The 20,241-nt window shown below is 39.3% G+C and overlaps 1 pseudogene; it reads left to right on the forward strand.

The window, feature by feature from the left end:
• Positions 1 to 18,294: 18,294 nt before the first annotated feature.
• LOC131517896 (ATP synthase subunit gamma, mitochondrial-like) lies at positions 18,295 to 19,451 on the forward strand (annotated as a pseudogene).
• The last annotated feature ends 790 nt before the right edge of the window (positions 19,452 to 20,241 follow it).

The following is a 20,241-nucleotide window of genomic DNA, read 5'->3' on the forward strand; positions in this document are numbered from 1 at the left end:
CAGATATATAAATAAAACAGATATAAGTAACATGCCTGATTAAACATTTTTTAAAGTTTATTTATTGTGAGACAGAGTGAAAGAGAGGGCATGCAACCAGGGGAGGGACAGAGAAGAGAAGGAGAGAATGAGAATCCCAAGCAGGCACCACACTGTTAGCACAGAGCCCAACTCAAGGTTCAAATACGTGAACCATAATAAGATCATGACCTGAGTCAGAATCAAGAGTCATATGCTTAACCAACTGAGCTACCCAGGTGCCCCGTCTGATGGAGAATTTAAAGCAACAACCATAAGGATACTTGCTGAGCTTGAGAAGAGAATGAAAGACTTCAGGGAGACCCTTACTGCAGAGATAAAGAGTTAAAAAGAGTCAGAAATGAAAAATGTATTGAATTAAATTGTAAACAGTCTTGATGCAATAACAAGCTGTAAGACATGGAGGAACAAATTAGTGATATGGAAGACAAAAATAATAAAGAATAATGACACTGAACAAAAGAGAGAAAGGAAAATTATGGAAAACAAGAAGAAACAAAGGGATTTCAGTGATTCCATCAAATATTATACCATTCATATTATAGGAGTTCTGGGAAAAGAGAGAAAAAAGGGGGCAGAAAATTTATTTTATCAGACTTCAGAGGAGTTAAGATGGCACAGTAGTAGGAGGGCCTTTGGCTAGTCTCATCCCTTGAACACAGCTAGATCAACATTATACCATTCTGAATGCCTAGGATATTGATGTGAGGATTAAGAGAACAATCTGCATAATCTGAAGGAGAGAACATGGCAGGTATGAGGTGTAGAGAGGAGAATTGGGGGATAGAGAAGCCACAGTGCTGCAGAGGGATGGGAGTCCTTTTCACAGAGGATAAAGAGAGAGAGCAGCAGGTCAGTTTCATGCAAGAAAAGCACTCCTCCAAAACCACTGATGGGGGAATCGTGAGGAACTATCACATGGTTTTGCAAATAGTGGAGCTGAACTTCTGAGTCTTTGGAAGTCTGCACCATTTGCTGGAGTAGATCTTGGAAGGCAGCAGTGTCCCAGGAGAGAAGCAGGGGAGGTCTGGGAGTGGATAGAAAACAGCACGATATGGGAATATCCTGGGTTTCTCTGCAAGAGAGCATTTTTCTTAATGGAATGCACTTGGAAGAGGGTATATTGCTTCTCCAAGGATAAAAGACCTGACTGTCACCTTTGAGCAGCCATTCAACAGCAGGGGACAGAGGAACATACAGAGGGCAAATAAAGTGGTCACAGTTTTTGCTGTGCTTCTTTATAAGCTCTAGGCACCTGCATGGCCTTGGGCTACTGCTTTCCTGGGACAAAACAGCTCTAGAGAAACAGTGCTTTGAGACTCTCCTCTGAAGGAGGAGAGTTGGTCTGCCCTTTGCTGGTTTCTTTAAGATTTGGAAATTAGAGTCAGTGGGGGACCAGAGATAAAACACAGGAGAGCTATGGCACTGGGTGTGTCAATAGCCTGGGCATAGAAGGGCTGAGGGAAGAGATCTTATGGAAGCTTGGGACACAGAAAGGAAAATTATTCATTTGTTTGTGAAGGCTACTTGAACAGTAGTGGATGCCAGCTCCCCTACCCAGGATGAAAGAGCAGTGTGACACCATTTTCCCCTACTCCCCAGCACGGTGGAACTTCAGCGAGCAACACAGAGACCCCAGTCAAGGCTGGGGCCACTTACCCCTAACCTCACCCTCCCTGGGCCCTACATGGACATCTTTACAAGGGCAGGTCTGATTTTGAACCAGCACAGAGGGCCTCTCCTACAGAGGACGGACACAGCCTTCCACCACATGCATCAAGTCTACTGATCATAGCGCACTCTAAAGCATCAGCTTCAATTCTTGTGGAAATAGGACTAAACTTTTTCTTTTTTCTTTCTTTCTTTCTTTCTTTCTTTCTTTCTTTCTTTCCCTCTTTTCTTTATTTTCTTTTTTTTTTCTTTTCTTTCTTTTTTTCATCAGGCTTATAATTCTTTGTTCATTTGGGTTTTCTTTGGTTAACTTTCTCCTTTGTTGGATAAGGCTTTTTCTTTTCTTTTCTTTTCTTTTCTTTTCTTGGCTTGGCTTTTTCTTTCCTTAGCTTTTATTTTTTTCTTCTTTTTTTTTTTCTTTCTTTTCCTTTGGAATCAGGCTTATAGTTTGTTGTTTGTTTTTTTGTTGTTCCTTTCCTCTCTCTCTCTCTCTCTTCCTCTCTCTCTCTTTCTGTCTCTCTTTTTTTGAACCAGGTTTTTTTTCTTTTGTTTTAAAAACAAGCTTATTTTACCAAACAAATCAAAGCACACCTAGTTAAAGGTCCAAACACTCCTCACTGCAAGCAAGAAGGAACTCTACAGAGGACTGACTTTAGGGAAAGAATAGCCAAAACACAACAGCAGAGTAGCAGAGTGCACATAGCACACACAAGAAACAGTAAAGTGCCATGTCATGGACATTGTATAACCCCTTCTTAATATGGTATTACTCTCAAAAACAGCGTAACAAGCTTTCATAGCACACAAAAGACAGAAACCTAGACAAAATGACAAGACTAAAGAATTCTCCCTCAAAGAAAGATTAAAAGCCACAACCAGGGATTTGCTCAAAACAGATAGGAATAATATATATGAAGAATTTAGAACAACAGTCATAAGAAAAGTATCTGGGTTTGAAAAAAAAAAAGCATAGAGGACGCCAGAGAAACCCTTGCTGTGGAGAAAAAAGACTTAAAAACTAGTCAGGCTGAAATAAAAAAATGCTATAACTGAGATGAAAAACTGACTGGAAGTAATCACAACAAGAATGTAAGAAGCAGATAATCAAAAAGGCAAATAGGTGACATAGAAGATAAAATTATGAAAAATAATGAAGCTGAAAAAGAGAGTGAAAGAAAACTAATAGATCATGAATATAGACTTAGGGAAACCAGAGATTCTATAAATCACAATAATATCCATATCATAGGAGTCCCAGAAGAAGAGAGGGAAAAAAGGACAGAAAATTTATGTGAACAAATTATAGTTGAACTTCCCTAATCTGGGAAAGGAAACTGGCATTCAAGTCCTACAGGAAAAGATAACTCCCTTCAAAGAAAAAAAAACACAAAAACAAAACAAAAAAACCCTCAATACCAAGACATATCAAAGTGAACTTGCAAAATACAAAGATAAAGAGAGAATATTGAGAGCAGCTAGGGACAAAAGGTTCTTAGCTTACAAGGGTAGACATATAAGGTTAGCAGCAGACCTGTCCACAGAAACTTGGCAAACCAGAATGGAGTGGCATATACATTTAATGTGCTGAATGGGATGAATATGCAACCAAGAATGCTTTATTGAGCAAGGCAGTATTTCAGAATAGAAGGAGAGATAAATAGTTTCCCAGACAAGCAAAAACTAAAGAAGTTTGTGAACACTACACCAGCTATGTGAGAATTATTAAAGGGGACCCTTTGAGCGGGAAAGAACAAAAGCACAAAAAGGCTAGAAAGGAAGAGAGACAATCTACAGGAAGAGCAACTTTATAGGTAATGCAGTCCAACTAAATTCATATCAATAATTACTATGCATGTAAGTGGGTTTATTGCTCCAATCAAAAGACATAGCATGTCATAATGGATTAAAAAAGGATCAATTGATATGCTGCTTACAAGATACTCATTTTAGACCCCAAAACACCACCATATTGGAAGTGAGGGGGTGTAGAACCATTTATCATGATAATGTGCATCAAAAGAAAGCTGGAGTACCCATACTTATCTCAGACAAGCTAGGTTTTAAACCAATGACTGTAATAAGAGATAAATAAGGTACTAAATCAAAATAAAAGGGGCTATCTAACAAAATCTAACAATTATAAATATTTATGCCCCCAAATTATGATAATCAAATACATAAATTAATAAAAACTTAAAGAAACTCGATCATAATACAATAATAGTAGAGGTATTTAACACTTCATGTACAACAATGGACTAATCATCTAAGCAGATCAACAAGGAAACAATGGCTTTGAATGACACACTGGACCAGATGGACTTCACAGATATATTCATAGCATTTTACCCTTAAGCATCAGAATACATGTCATTTTCTTTCTTTTTTTTTTTAATGTTTATTTATTTTTGAGAGACAGAGAGAAACAGAGCATGAGCAGAGGAGGAACAGAGAGAGAAGGAGACACAGAATCCGAAGAAGGCTCCAGGCTCTGAGCTGTCAGCACAACGGGGTTGAACCCACAAACCACAAGATCATGACCTGAGTCAAAGGTGGATTCTTACCAACTGAGCCCCAGAGCCCTAGAATATGTTCTTTTCAAGTGCACATGGAACATTCTCCAGAATTGTTCACATACTGGGTCATAAATCAGCCCTCTACAAGTACAAAAATATCAAAATCACATCATGCATATTTTTAGATCACAACACTATGAAACTTGAAATCAACCACAAGAAAAAATTTGGAAATCCCTCAAGTACATGGAGGTTACAGAACATCCAGCTAAAGAACGAATGCGTTAAGCAGACAATTAAAGGATGAAAAAAATATAGGTAATCCAATGAAAATGAAAAGACAACAGTAAAAAAAAAAGAAATAAAGAAAAAAAAAAGAAAGAAAGAAAAAGAAAAAGAAAAAATTAAAAAAACCTTTGGGCTGCAGCAAAGGCGACCATAAGGGGGAAATATATAGCAATACAGGCCTTACTCAAGGAAAAGAAAAGTCTCAAATACACAACTAACCTTACCTAAAGGAACTGGAAAAGGACAGCAAGTAAAGCCCAAAACACCAGAAGAAAGGAAATAATAAAGATTAGAGAAGAAAACAATGAAATAGAAATTAAAAAACAGAGTCGAACAGAATAATGAAACTAGAAGCTCTGGTTCTTTAAAAAAAATAACAAAATTGATGAACTCCTAGACAGTCATATCAAAAAGAAAAGATAAAGAACCCAATAAATAAAATCACGAATATAAGAGGAGAGATCATAATCCACATCAAAGAAATACGATTGTAAGATAATATTATGAGCAATTATATGCCAAAAAATTGGGTAATATGGGAGAAATAAATTCATAGAAACATATAAATTACCAAAACTGAAACAGGAAGAAATAGAAAATTTGAACAGACCCATAACCAGAAAGAAATTGAGTCAGTAATCAAAAATCTCCCAACAAACAAAAGTACAGGGCCTGATGGCTTCCCAGGGGGAATTCTACCAAACATTTAAAGAATTAATACCTATTCTTTTGAAACTGTTCCAAAAAATAAAAATGGAAGGAAACCTTCCAAACTCATTCTATGAGGCCAACATTACCTTGATTTAAAAGCCAAGACCCCATTAAAAATGAGACTTACAGACCAACATCACTGATGAACATGGTTGCAAAAATTCTCAACAAGATACTAGCAAATGAAATCTAACATTACATTAGAAGAAATATTCACCATGATCAAGTGGTAATTATTCCTGGACTGCAGATCTGGTTCAATGTCTGCAAATCAATCAGTGTGATACACCACATTAATAAAATCAAGGATGGGAAATGTATGACCCTGTCAAGAGATGCAGAGAAAGCATTTGGAAAAAAAAAAGCATCGTTTCTTGATATAAACCCTCATGAAAGTAGGAATAAAAACATTCCTTGACATCATATATTAAAGAAACACAGTTAATATCATTTTCAATGGGGAAAAACTGAGAGCTGTTCCCCTAAGGTCAGGAACACAACAGGGATGTCCACTCTCACCACTCTTGTACAACATAGTACTGGAAGTCTTAGCCTCAGCAATCAGACAACACAAAAGATGAAGGGCATCCAAAATGGCAAAGAAGCAGCAAAATTTTCACTCTTCACAGATGACAAGATGCGCTACATGGAAAAATGCAAGATACTCTACCTAAAAACTTCTAGACCTGATGCATGAATTTTGCAAAGTCGCAGGATACAAAAGTAATGTACAGAAATCAGTAGCATTTCTGTACACCAATAATGAAGCAGCAGAAATAGCAATCAAGGAATCAATCCCATTTACAATTGCACCAAAACCCATAAAATACGTAGGAATAAACTGAATCAAAGGGGTAAAAGATCTGTTATAGAACACTTATGAAAGAACTTGAAGACAGAATGAAATGGAAAAACATTCCATGCTCATAGATTAGAAGATCAAATATTGACCCAAAGCCATTTCCACATTAAATTCAATCTCTATCAAAATATCAACAATAGTTTTCATAGAGCTGTTACAATTTTAAAAATATATATATGAAACCAGAAAAGACCCTGAATAACCAAAGTAATGTTGGAAAAGAAAAAGCAAAGCTGGAGGCATCACATTTCCAAACTTCAAGCTGTATTACAAGCCTGTAATCATCATGAGAGTATGGTACTGGCACAAAAACAGACACAAAGATCAATGGAACAGAATAGAGAACTGAACCCAAATATGGACTCACAAATATATATAGTCAACTATTCTTTGACAAAGCAGGAATGAATATCCAGTGGGAAAAGACAGTCTCTTCAAGAAATAGTGTTGGGAAAACTGGACATCTACATGAAAAAGAATGAAACATTTCCATTTTTTTACACCACACATTTAAAAAAAAAAGCTGAAAAGAAGTGCCTGGGTGGCTCAGTTGGTTAAGTGTCCAACTTTGGCTCAGGTCATGATCTCATTACTCATGAAGTTGAGCCCTGAGTTGGGTCCTGTGCTGACAGCTCAGAGCCTGGATCCTGCTTCAGATTCTGTGTCTCCCTCTCTCTTCCCCTCCCCTACTTGTTCTCTCTATCTCTGTCTCTCTGTCTCTCTGCCTCTCTGTCTCTAAAAAATGAATAAACATTATTATTTTTTAAATAAGCTGAAAATGAATTAAGGACATAAATGTGAAACCTGAAACCATAAAAATTATAGAGGACAGCACAGGCAATGATTTCTATGACATCAGCCTTAACATCATTTTTCTATATATGTCTCCTGAAGCATAAGAAACAAAAGCAAAAGTAAACTATTGGGACTATATCAAAATAAAATACTTCTGCACAGCAAAGAATGCAATCAGAAAAACTAAAAGGAAACCTACCGAATGGGAGAAGTTATGTGCAAACGTAACATCCAAGAAAGGGTTAGTATACCAAAGTATATAAAGTAGTTATACAACTCAACAATAACATAAAACAAATAATCCAATTAAAAATGGGCAGAATATATGAACAGACGTTTCTCCAAAGAAGACATCCAGATGGCCAAAGATACATGAAAAGATACTCAGTATTGCACACCATCAGGGAAATATAAATCAAAACTACAATGAAATATCACCTTATTCATGTCAAAATGGCAAAATACACACACACACACACACACACACACACACACAAGAAATAACAGGTGGTGAGGATGTGGTGACAAGGAACCCTCTTGTGCTATTAGTGAAAATGCAAACTGATATAGCCACTTAGAAAACATAATGGAAGTCCCTCAAAAAATTAAAAATAGAACTACCATATGATTCAGTAATTACACTATTTACTCGAAGGATTAAAAAAAAAAGCATTAATTAGAAAGGATAGATGCACCCCTGTGTTTATTGCCACATTACTTACCTTAGCCAAATTATGGAAGCAGCCTAAGTGTCCATGGATAGCTGAGTGAATAAAGAAGATGTAATGTATAAAGGGATGTTATTCAGCCACAAAAAAAGGTATGAAATATTTTAATTTCCAACAAAATGGATGGATATATATAGTAAAATGCTAAGTGAAATAAGTCAGTCAGAGGAAAATACCATATGATTTCACTCACATGTGGAATTTCAGGGGGAAAACAAGCAAAGGAAAAAAAAGAAAAGACACAGAGAGAGAAACCAAGAAATTGACTCTTAACTATAGAAAACAAATAGGTGGTTACCAGAGGGGAAGTGGGTGGAGGGATGGATAATATAGGTGAAAGGGATTAAGAGTACACTTCTCTTGATGAGCATGGAGCAATACATGAAACTATCGAATCCTTGTATTGTACACCCAAAACTAATATAACACTGTATGTTAACTATGTTAAAATAAAATTTAAAAAGAAAGGTTAAAAAAACACAGCTCCACAAAGACTCTTGAACCTTGCTAAAATTTCTAAGTCTTGGTAACCAGCCCTTATTTTACAAATCTCCAGGGAATATACTCTTAGATTCACATGACACATTTAAGAAAGCACCAAACCGGGCATGCACACCATCTTGTGATCTAAAAGTAAAGATGTTCTGGAATTGGAGCAGACAGCATCTGATAAGACAGCTTTCCCAAAATGCATGAACCAGGCTTGTGTACTTTTTTCCACTGTTGCTTATACTCTGTCTCTTTTGTAGAAAGACCATGCCCTTGTCCATATTTACCAAACACTGTAAAAGGAGAAACCTTTCCCTTTCATTGAAACCTTTCGGAAATAGCCTCATCATAATCCCATGACCAAGTAATCTTTTTACTTCCTTTCTTATAAAGTGTTAAAATATTCAGAATTCACAAAGGTTTTTCTTTCATCTTGATTATTAATGCACTCTAGATTCTTATCCAAATTCATGTTTTTTAACTTATAACTTTATAGACAGTATTATTGATAATGTATTTTGTTTCAAAACATTCTTTTATTTTTTTTAAAGTTGATCTATTTTTGAGAGGGAGAGAGAGACAGAGCATGAGCAGGGGTGGGTCAGAGAGAGAGGGAGACACAGAATCAGAAGCAGGCTCCAGACTCTGAGCTGTCAGCACACAGCCTGATCTGGGCTTGCACCCATGAACGAGGAGATCAAGAGCTGAAGTCAGACACTTAACTGACTGAGCCACCCAGGCGCCCCACCAAAACATTCTTTTGAGATAACAATACTTATGTATTTGTGTTTATGTTTTAAAACATCTTTAATATTTTTGTTTTGCAAAAAGTGTGTCAGTTATTGCTTTATTTATACTCTTGTACTGTATCTTCTGAACTTGTTCTTCTCTTGCTGTATTCAACTGTTCTATTTTCTTTTTATAACATATCAGAAAACTCCCATTGGTTCACCTAGTTAACCCTCTATTTATCTGGTGACCTACATGTTTGAGTTCTTGGTTTATAACCATCCTGCAATTTAGAATTCTCATTGTATTTTGATTTAATACTTGTTGTCTGTCAAACATTTGTAAAAATGATGTACTCAATAAGAGATGCTGGTGGAACAATTTGACATAATCTCCAATCCTTACAACCTTGAGAAACTATAGGTTTTACATAAGAAGTGTCAGAGTGTCCCCCTTAAGCTTCTTTTTTACTTAAATATGGTCTTTAGTGGTTTACAACTGCAATGTACTTTGCCTCTGACATGACGACCAGGAAAATCTTCCCTGGAACTGAAGAAAAAAAACACTAAATAATGAAAACTTGACACTTTATCAGTGATGCTTTTGAGGAAAGATCTTGATCAAAAGGGGTAAACATAAAAATTAATAGAGAAAAATCTCACTAAAATGGACTCAGGAGTTCAGACCAGGGAGAACTCATACCATACCACTGCTTATCAACCCTTTGCAGACCCAAGAAGAAAAGGGGTGTCTTGCATTCCCAACAGGAAAAAGACTATAATGTACCACTACAGGAGGAGGAAAGGTTTATTTGTTTTCCTGGTGAGCAATAACTCAGCGAGTTTGAGACCTTCACAACTTAACCAATGAAAAGCTTCTGCACTTTGAACTCCCAGTTTATTCCAAAGACTTTCTGTTAAAAAATAAATAAATAAAAATAAAACCTCTTCCAATACCTCCTTTCTTCTATAAGAGTAGCCCTTTTGGGGTTCCTGAGTGGCCCAGTCAGTTAAGCATCCGAGTTCAGCTAATGTCATGATCTCATGGTTGGCGGGTTTGAGCCCCATGTCTGACTCTATGCTGACAAGCTCAGAGCTTGGAACCTGCTTCAGATTCTGTGTCTCCCTCTCTTTCTGCCCCTCCCCCTCTCTTTCCCTCTCTCTCTCTCTCAAAAATAAATAAACATTATATATTTTTTAAAGTAGCCCTTTTGCTGTTGTTGTTGTTCTCCAGATTCGTCCATGGTTTTGCAGTAACTTATATGTCCCAAATTGCAATTATCTGTTATTTCTGAATAAAATGTTTTTTTGCTGGTAAAATAACTACTATTTTTAGTAGTTATTAGAAGTAGTAGTAAAAATACTACCATTTTTTATGTTAACACCACAAACTGGTGAGTGGGGCCATTTGGGCAAGCAATGAGGTTTCTGACATGGTTACATGTCCCTGGAATGTCATCTCTACTGACAGCTCTACATTCTTGAGGCATAGGAAACTAACAGAAAACTTTTGGGCTTGGGTGATGTCATCTGAGATAGTGTCCCACCAGTATTGAGTCTTTCTCACTCAAAGGGAAGGTCCTCCAGAGTGTTGTCAAAATAGAATATGTGTGATCCATGTGGTTATCCAGTTGGGGTATTGGTCATGGGAGGGAGGTGGGCTGGCATAACATAACTTAGAGGCTTCCCTGAAGAATGAGCTGCATATCTGGTACAGATGATTATGAGCTTTCTGGGATCAAAGGTATATTCAGCAACAGAATCAGTGGCTTCTAATTCATTTCCCAAGGAGCTCACCCAGGGCATATAAAGATTCTGGACACGTTTATATCCCAGACTAAGAGAGATGTGGAGATGCTATTTAGGAAATCCTGGAAACAAACAGTGATGGCGATGGACAAATCATGGGGGCACAGCCACTGTAACCAGATAGGTTTTTGTATGGACAATCATAAAGCCACTTAGCTTGTAGCAATATTTGATGTACAAAAAACAAGGGAAAGTCATTTACACATTGCTGCCTTTAGAAAGCCCATTGCCTGAAAAAGAATTCAATCCATCTGCTCTCATACTCAGTTGTATACTTTCCTAAACCCTTCTTTGTTGTATTTTTTTAATGTTTATTTATTTTTGAGACCGGGGAGGGGGGCATAGAGAGAGGGAGACACAGAATCTGAAGCAGGTTCCAGGCTCTGAGCCTGTCAACACGGAGCCTGACATGGGGCTCAAACCCACAAACTGTGAGATCATGACCTGAATCAAAGTCGGACACTTAACTGACTGAGCCTCCCAGGCACCCCCTCAGGCATTCTAACAGGGCTTTCCAACATTCCTCACTTTTCTACCTAGTGGGTGCAATTGTGGGCTGGAATGATGTTCCAGCATTATATCTGGGTGATTGTTAGGCCTGAGGTATTTACCAACAACCCTATCGCTCAGGCCATATAAAGCCGTAAGAATAGCCAAAACCAAATCAAGTATTTGCATTATATGAGCTTGGGTTGATTCCCTTCTGGCTGAGCTATTTGTATGTTGATTGAGGATGAGTGTGGTTGCTCTCAGGGAGAAAGTCATGGGTTACCTCATTCAGTGTGGTGTAAGACTTGCAGGGCTTGTAGCTGTCTTGCACACTCTCATCTCCAAATATGGAGAGTTTCTTTCCCTCTTTAGACACCCTAAAGACACCCTCTTTAGACAACTGTACCACTTGGTCCCAGGGTAATGGCTTCCACTTTTTGTAAATCTGTAAGGGAATTTAGTGTCATTAGCCAGCCCTTGCAGTAACTATATTTAAGGAGAGTGGCTGGCATGAAGAAGGCTCCCTCTGGAGAGTCCTCATCATTTTCAGTGTTTCCAAAGAAATTATATGACATTAACTTGGTGGGCTTTTGGCCTGGAGGCATCCAATAATGAGTGGATGATATTGGGTTATCTAGTCTTAATCAGGTTATGAAGCATGAAGCAGAATATAAGATAATTGGGAAATCAGAGCAGAAGGGGGCAGTGGAGTCAGAGAATAAAATAAAAAGGACATTGTATTAGATAATAAAAGCTTGAGGCTTGCCAGAGATGACCCCAAGTGGAATTTTGAGGGATACATAATAATTAATATGTGGGGTTAAAGGCCCTGGGGTTGAGAGCTAAATAAGATGTGGGCTTGAGAAAGTTTAATTTATTTCAGAGACCACTTGTGTAGAAGTAATTTAAAGAGAGTCTCATTAAGGATGCCATTATGACACTCAATCATGCCAGCTGCCTGGGGGCAGTAGCCTAGATGAAAGTCCAAAGAATATTAAATTTGACATCCCACTGTTGAGTTTCCTAAGAGGGAAAGTAGGTGTCCTTGTCATAGGCAATAATTTTTAGTGATACAAAGCAACCAAGAATAGGGGCACCTGGGTGGCTCAGTTGGTTAAGCATACAACTTCAGGTCAGGTCATGATTTCATGGTTTGCGGGTTTAAGCCCCATGTCAGGCTCTGTACTGACAGCTCAGAGCCTAGAGCTTGCTTTGGATTCTGTGTATGTATGTCTCTCTCTGACCCTCCCCTACTCATGTGCTCTCTCTCTCTCTCTCTCTCTCTCTCTCAAAAATAAACAAACCTTAAAAAATTCAAACCAAGCAAGAATAAATTTAGTAAAGGAAGTTATTATTTCCTTTGAGGAGGAATTCTGTGTAAAGTTTACCAAATAAATCTTATGTAAAAATTGATGATTGTGCCTACATACCTGGAAGCCTCAGCTGAAGGGGGCAGTGGGTTGATGAAATCAATTTACCAGCTGTCGTATGGTCATTCTCCCTAGGGAATGTGTCTCTATTTAGATAGTCTCCATCATTGGGTTTGGGAGTAGAGAATAGACTAATTTGTCACAACCTTGCCTGCCCCTGAGGAGAGGGGAAGGACCTTGCTTGTGCCCTGTTAAGGTATGGGTTTCCTGGTAACTCCTGGTTGTGTGAGACCATTTTGTAAGCTGGTAGGAAGGGTTGGTACCCTTAGAAGTCTGTGCCAGGCGGATTGTAGCAGGATAGTGGTGAAATTTGCAATATTGTTGACAATGGCTTCCAATGTAAAGCAGTTATTGTGAATAGAAATATGAGTAACAATGATATGAATGGGGAATTTTCTTATTCCATCTATATCTGGGTACCCTTCATGTGAACCTGTCTTTTATGAAATGATCTTGCTTTGTATAGCTAATCCCCCCTTATTGACCAGATCAAACCAAAAGATCATTAACCACAACCCAACATTCTGTGAAAATGTGGACCTTCAAAAGACCCCTTTTTATGATCTTCTTAAAGGCTAGGTGAATAGCTACAAGTTCTGCCAATTAGACTGAGCCAGGATGGGAAGGAGGAGGGCATCCTTGACTAGAGGTGACCAAGGCCTTGTGGAATGCCATGGTCTTCCAGCAAGCTTCATTGTGTACAATGATGGCACTATCATTGGGGAAGAACAACAACTTCCTGAAAATTTCAGAAGTTGGTCTCAATGGGATACCCAAGTAGCAAGAGGAGGAGGAAGTTGGAGTTCCCTAATGCTTCCAAAGGAAGCTTCCTAAGTCCCTAAGGAAAGGGGCTCAGCATGAGGGAAGCCACACCCTCCTGTATTTGGAAAAGTCTTGGTAAGGGGTTTATCCCTGTCTTGAAGGTACCATTTCAATTTTAGCAAGGAGGCATCAGTAGCCATGATGAATTCCATTGGGAAGTGTCTCTAACCCATGGCATTATAGGAACTTTTATAGGGAGTAAGTAGTAACAGGAAATTATAGTTAGGAAATTCTACACCTGAAACTAATATTATACTGTATGTTAACTAACCGGAATTTAAATTAAAACATATATATATATATATATATATATATATATATATACTCTTTAAATAGAAAAAAAAAAGAGCCCAATAGAATGCCAAAATTGACTCAAAGGGAGTTTATCAAGTTTCCCCTGGAGTTAGATGCTTAGTCCAGAATTCCTTAAGAAGCCAGGTAAACTCATGTTTGTTCCAGAGACTCTATGGTATGGACAAGGACGGCTCAGAATATGGAGACAGGTGGGACTAAAAGTTGGGCCTGTTAGACTGCCTGCTGGGCAGCTTCCAAAACACACTATTGGGCTTCACTCTAATTGAAAGTGGCAGACTTGCATGTGCTTGCATATATAGAGCAAATAATTAGTGAGAGATGGGAGATGTTGCTCCAGAACAGGAAAAGACCTAGTATGCCATTATGCCTATCTAAGTGCAGTGGATGGTTTAATGGTGCATAACTGATTTTTAAATTTTGGTAGGGGAATTTAGGGCCCCTAGAGGATCAGATGATACCCAGAAACTTGACAGATGAGACTAGACTTGGATCTAGAGGGGATGATTGCCCAACCACATTCATGCAGGTGGTTAGTGAGACTAGGCAAATAGGGCTATACCACTTCCCTTGAGGGATCTCCAAACATCATGTCATCAATATAATGCCAAAAACGGCACTTTTCAAATTGTGATATATTCAAATCCTGATGGAAGAATTTATGTGACACTGCAGACTGGTTTAAATATACTATTGGGATCTATGTAAATGTATATTGAGCTCCTTCAAAAATTAAAGCAAATAGGGCCTGAGATACCTTTATGATATAAACAGAATACATCAGCGATGTCAATGACCACAAAGGATGCTTATTGGGCCTAATATACGTTTTCAATCAATTCTATGATATTAAGAGTTGGAACCTTGATTTGGGAAATCTGAGCATTGAGATTTCCATAGTCAGTAGTCAGGTGACATTCATTAATGGCTGGCTTAACTACTGGCTAAATAGAGCCATTGAAATGGTATATTGTGGGATTAATAATTCCTTAAAGCATATTTTTAATAATGACAGGGTGTAGATCTTCAACGTTTTATTTAAGAATTTAAGTTGAGGGGGGCCTGGGTGGCTCAGTTGGTTAAGTGTCCAACTTTGGCTCAGCTCATGATCTCATGGCTTATGAGTTCAAGCTCTGCATTGGGCTCTGTGCTGACAGCTCAGAGCCTGGAGCCCACTTTGGATTCTGTATCTCCCTCTCTCTCTGCCCCTCCCCTGCTCATGCTCTCTCTCTCTCTTTCAAAAATAAATAAACATTAAAAAATAGAATTTAATTTGGTACTGTGGAGTGTTTACGATCTTGACCAGGGGAAGATGAGATAACAGAGGCCATTTGGCAAATCCCACCAGGAAAGCCAAGAGTGGTATGGCATCATGTCAATGTATCCATATGTATAATTAAAAAATAAAAGAGCCATCTGGGTGGCTCAGTCGGTTAAGTGTCCAACTCTTGGTTTTGGCTCAAGTCATGATCTCAAGGTTAATGGGATCAAGCCCCGAGTTGGGCTCTGCACTTGCTGAGTGGAGCCTGCTTGTGAATCTCTCTCTCTATCTCTCTGTCTCTCTGTCTCTCTCTCTCTCTCTCTCTCTCAAAAATAAACAAATAAACAAAGAAACAAACTTAAGACAAAGAAAAAGCCAAGTAGACATCACCAGAGGTATCCATTAAATAGTTACATCCAAATGGGTGTGTTCATCTTTGATTGTTTTACTGGAGTAGGTAGAAGAAATCTCTATTGGGGGAGCTACAGAAATTTTCTGGAATGCCAATAGCTTGAGCCCTGGTGTCTTACAGGGCCAAAAAGCACTGTGCACTTTTATTGTCCCACTGAACCACCAATGTAGTATAAAGGTGATTATCCCCAGGACATGGGACAGGCTCCAGGGAGCTACTAATTTTCTAGAATAGGTACATAGGTTCTAACTATCCTGGAGGTTAGGGAAGGGGGCAGAGGAAGTGGCAGGGGATGGGTTAGACCCAGAATGGTTAGTGTGTGGCTGTGGGACAAGAGAATGTATGGCAGAAGGGGTTATAAGCTGTTAGAATGCTAGTTTCAGAGCCTGGAGTTAAGAGACTAGCTGTTTAGAAATTCAGTGACCAGTAACTCAAAATTTTGTAACTCAGTAAAGGTTGCCTGTGTGTTCTCATAAGGGGCAAAATTAGGTTAGAGGTTTATTGGAAAAAGAATGGGGAGCCCTTTCCACTGAGAGAATTTTGTTGGAGGGACCTTCCTGGGGAAGTGGTAATGGAGGGGCAAGAGGCTGAAGTAACTGGGTGTCTGGATAAGAATCTCCTTTACACCTGGCAGCCATGTCAATGCCTTCCAGTACCTTTCGGATAGTTTTGGCAGTCCTAATAAAACCCAGTATTGATGTCCTATAATTAAGAGTAGAACCCTATAAAAATAGTTCTCTGTACTGAGAGTAAAGTGGGTCTTCTTCAGGGTTAAAAATAAGAGAGATGATTGAGCTTGGGAAGATGGCAGACTAGGAGAACCCTGAGCTCAACCCATCCCATATTTACAACTAGATATCATCCACATTCAAGTCAATAACCTTAGGAGTGATCCAAAGACTGGCAGAACTACACGAGTAAATACAGAGAAGAATCTGCATCTGAAACATTATGAAGGTCAGAAAGGTATAAGAGTGCTGTGTGAAGGAGGGAAGGAGCTAGCTATGAGTGAAGAAGGCAGAGAAATGGACCCCTGAATCATGGAGCTCACATGTGGAAGACAAATCCCTATAACATTTGGCTTTAAAAACCAGAAGTGCTGGGAGGTGGGGAGTTAAGATGACAGAAAAGCAGGGAAATCCCAAGTTTGTCTCATCCCTTGAACACAGCTAGATAGTTATCAAATCATTCTGAACACCAAAGAACTCAATTAGAGGTTTGAGAGAACAAAAACTGCAAGTCTGCCTGTAAAAAGGTGAGCATTTCCTGGAAAGTAGGAGGTGTGGAGAGTTGATTTGTGGGAGAGAAACCTGCAGGTATGGTGGCATTGAGGAAGCCTGCTTACGGAGGCTACCACAAAGTATTATAAGCAGTGGAGCACAAAATCTGAACTTTTAGAAATCAGCTACAGTAGGGGATGTATCTAAAGGTTCTCAGGTGGAGAAGTAGGGAGGAATCCCAGGAGTGACAGCGTGGTCTGAGGATCCCCTGTATCACAAGACAGGTGGCCCCAATGTGCTATGCTGTTTCCAGGAATAGGAGTGGGTTACTGGTGCCCACAGGGGGGCCAGATTTCTGCTCTGTTTTTGACATAAACCGTGAACTATTGGGCAGTCCTGTGACCACTTACCTCACAGGGGCTGGCAAAAACGTGCTGAGACCCTCCCCCAAAGGAACAGAGTGGATCCACACCAGGCAATCCCTAAAATTTGGAGTTTTGAAACTCAGTAGTGCACCTGAGATAAATAAAAAAAAGCTTGGACACAGGCAAGGTGAATGCAGTGTTCTGATGAAAACTGGGGATACAAGAGGGGTGACTGATTTCTCTTCTGTGACCATTTCCTAGAGAGTGGCGGGGCGGGGCCACTCTCCAGAGCTGGAGGGTGGGGGGCCTCCATGTTCATCCTCCCCACTAGCACTGAAAAACTTCAGGAAACAAAACAGCGCCACCTAGTGGAGGCTGGAGCCACTTACATAAACCCCAGACCCTGCACCCTGGAGGCACATTTCCACTGAAACAAATCAGCCTGAGAATCCATGCAGCAGGCCCTCCACCAGAAGACCAGCACAAGCAACTTGCCTACACCAAGAGGCTGAGTAATATTCCATTATATATATTAAAATAAATAAATTAACTTAAAAAAAAAAAAACAGATGAACATAGGGAAGGGGAAGGAAAAATAAAACAACATAAAAAAAAAAAAAGAGAGAGAGAGAGAGAGGGAAGGTTCCTGTATGGCTCTGTCAGTTAAGTGTCTGACTCTTGATTTCATCTCAGTCATGATTTCATGGTTCCAGAGTTTAAGACCCACGTTTGGCTCTTCACTGACAGCACAGCAGAGCCTGCTTGGGATTCTCTGTCTCCCTCTCTCTGCCCCTCCCCAATGCGCTTTCTCTCTGTCAAAAATATATAAATAAACTTTAAAAAAAAACAGAGAGAGGGAAAAGCCATAAGACATTCTTAAGTATAGAGAACAGACTGAGGGTTGATGAAAGGGAGATGGGTGGGGGGATAGGCTAAATGGGTGATGAGAATTAAAGATGACACTTGGGATGAGCACAGGGCATTATATGTAAGTGATGAATCACTAAATTCTGTTCCTGAAACCAATGCTCCACTATATGGTAATTAACTTGTATCTAAATTGAAAGAGAGAAGAAGAAAAAGAAAGAAAGAAAGAAAGAAAGAAATGAAAACTTAGGCTCATAACCTGCAAAAAAATTCTATCAGTAATCAAAAAACTTCCATGAAACAAAAACCCAGAGCCAAATCGCTTCACAGATTATTTCTACCAAATATTTAAAGAAAGTTAATGCCATTATTCTCAAAGTAATAAAAAAAAACATAAAAGAAAGGAAAACTTCCAAATTCATTCTATGAGTCCAGCATTGCCTTGATACCAAAAGCAGATAACACCACTAAAAAAGAGAACCACAGAGGCCTATCTGAATGACCTTCATCATGTCTGGTACGACCATGTTCTCTCAGATGAGCATCACTGGGCTATTGGCCTGGGCTGTGCAGATGCAATGGATCCAAGTTCAAAATGGCAACTTTAAAATGTACTGCCTGTAGGGTTAAATTTTAGGGCTAAGCTGTAGCCTTGAGAAATAACAGCTTTGTTTTGACACTGTAGGTTAAGAGATAACAGCCTTGTCCTATCAATCAAGGGGACAAAGTTCAAGGAAAATCAACTGGATTAGTGTTTGATTGGATTGGGGCAAGGGCATGTTGAGAACTTTGAAAAAGTGGCCCCGGAGGCAGGGTCAAGGAGGTCAACTGGTTACGGCTTAACGGCAGAAGGTCTGAACTGTTTCCACCCCCATCTGGGAACTATTTCTTTGTTCTGTTCCCAGGTGATGATAAGACGAGGTGGTTGGCTATAAAAACTATGTACCCAGGCTGTTCGAGGCCACACTCTGATTAAGAGTGTCCCGATCGGTCGGCCTTGCCTCTCATTGCAATAAACTTTTGCTGTGACTGTCACTGGTACCCGTAGCATTGTTTCAGGAGTTGTGTAGATGCAACAGTGCCAGGTAATTAAAGTCAATCAAAAGCATCCAGAAAATTACCAAGTCTATGAAAATGGTTTCAGCAGCAACATATACCCAAGCAGATAGGGAGCTAAAACCAGCTCAAGTGTATTGAAGTAGGATCTTTGGCTCTCTATGAAAAAGCTGATATTAAGGTGCCTGAAGACAAGAAGTAATACCTTCTTATTGATATGTCCTCAGATTGAGGGTACTGTGGTAGTATTCATTCCTCAGTTCCTAAACAGATGAAAACTGAGGTGGCCACATTCACAGCAGCTGAGAAAGAAGTTACACTTGTTGGAATTTGTGGTAAAATCATCAATATACTTCATAGGACTCACTCTGACAAGTTTGTGGTGACCTTCAAAGAAGTGGGAAGAAAACTTCCTGTGATTGGAGATGCATCTGTCATTGCCCTTGAATTACTAAATTCCAGATATGAATTTGGTGGAGTATATCATCTTTAATCTGTTTAGGTCTGTTATCTCCTACAAGATAGAAGAAAAGGTCATCTTGTCCCTTGATATCATTGCAAGTGCTGAGAGCACTTCTTGAGGAATGGCCTTAGATACTTCCCCTAGGTTCTTAGTTGCCCAAGAAGTCCTTTCTGTGGGAAGGAACAAGTGTCCCTTATTCTTTAGAAGTGAAAATCAGTCTCTCATAAATGCTACCAGCCTGGTTCCCAGTAGATCAGGAAGAGAGAGTAGAACAAGGAAAGTATGGTTCCTAAGCAACTCTTCAGCACAAGAGAAGAAAGAGTTGAAGACTCACCAATGAAGAGTGCTGCTCAACATACAGTTATCTGGTCCCTTGTGGTCACAAAAAAGATATTGCTGGGTGGACTGGGGAGACTCTCAGGCCCTGAGCTCTCGACCCAATCTGCCCCCTGGGACTTCACTGGAAGATTGTGGTCTCCTGGCAAGAAAGAATTCAAGAATGGACCAGACAATGGTTGAGCAGTGCAAGTGAGAAAGTTTATTAAAGTGAGGGTACACTTAGAGATGTGAGAGCAGGCGAGTTCAAGGGAGAGGTGTGCCCAGGGTTTGGGTCTTCTATCTTGTATTACAGGTGTTAACTCAGAGGTAAAACAGTTATTATTTGGGGAGAAGATTACTTTGAGAGCAAGGTTTCTTTCCTTTTCTCCATTACTTGGTCAGGGTTTCTGCCCTTCTTTGAATTGGCCTGGGTAGTTTCATCTGGCTTTTTTGTAGGATTGTTTGTGGAATGTGGCAAACACAGGTTGCTAACTTTCCTAATAATAGGCCTTGACCGACCTTTTGATGGCCTCAGGCGTCCTGTTAAAGCCTAATTAACTTCTTGCTTTAATGACAGGAAGGAAAATCCT

Source organism: Neofelis nebulosa, chromosome 7 (genome assembly GCF_028018385.1).
Source record: "Neofelis nebulosa isolate mNeoNeb1 chromosome 7, mNeoNeb1.pri, whole genome shotgun sequence".
NCBI lineage: Eukaryota > Metazoa > Chordata > Mammalia > Carnivora > Felidae > Neofelis > Neofelis nebulosa.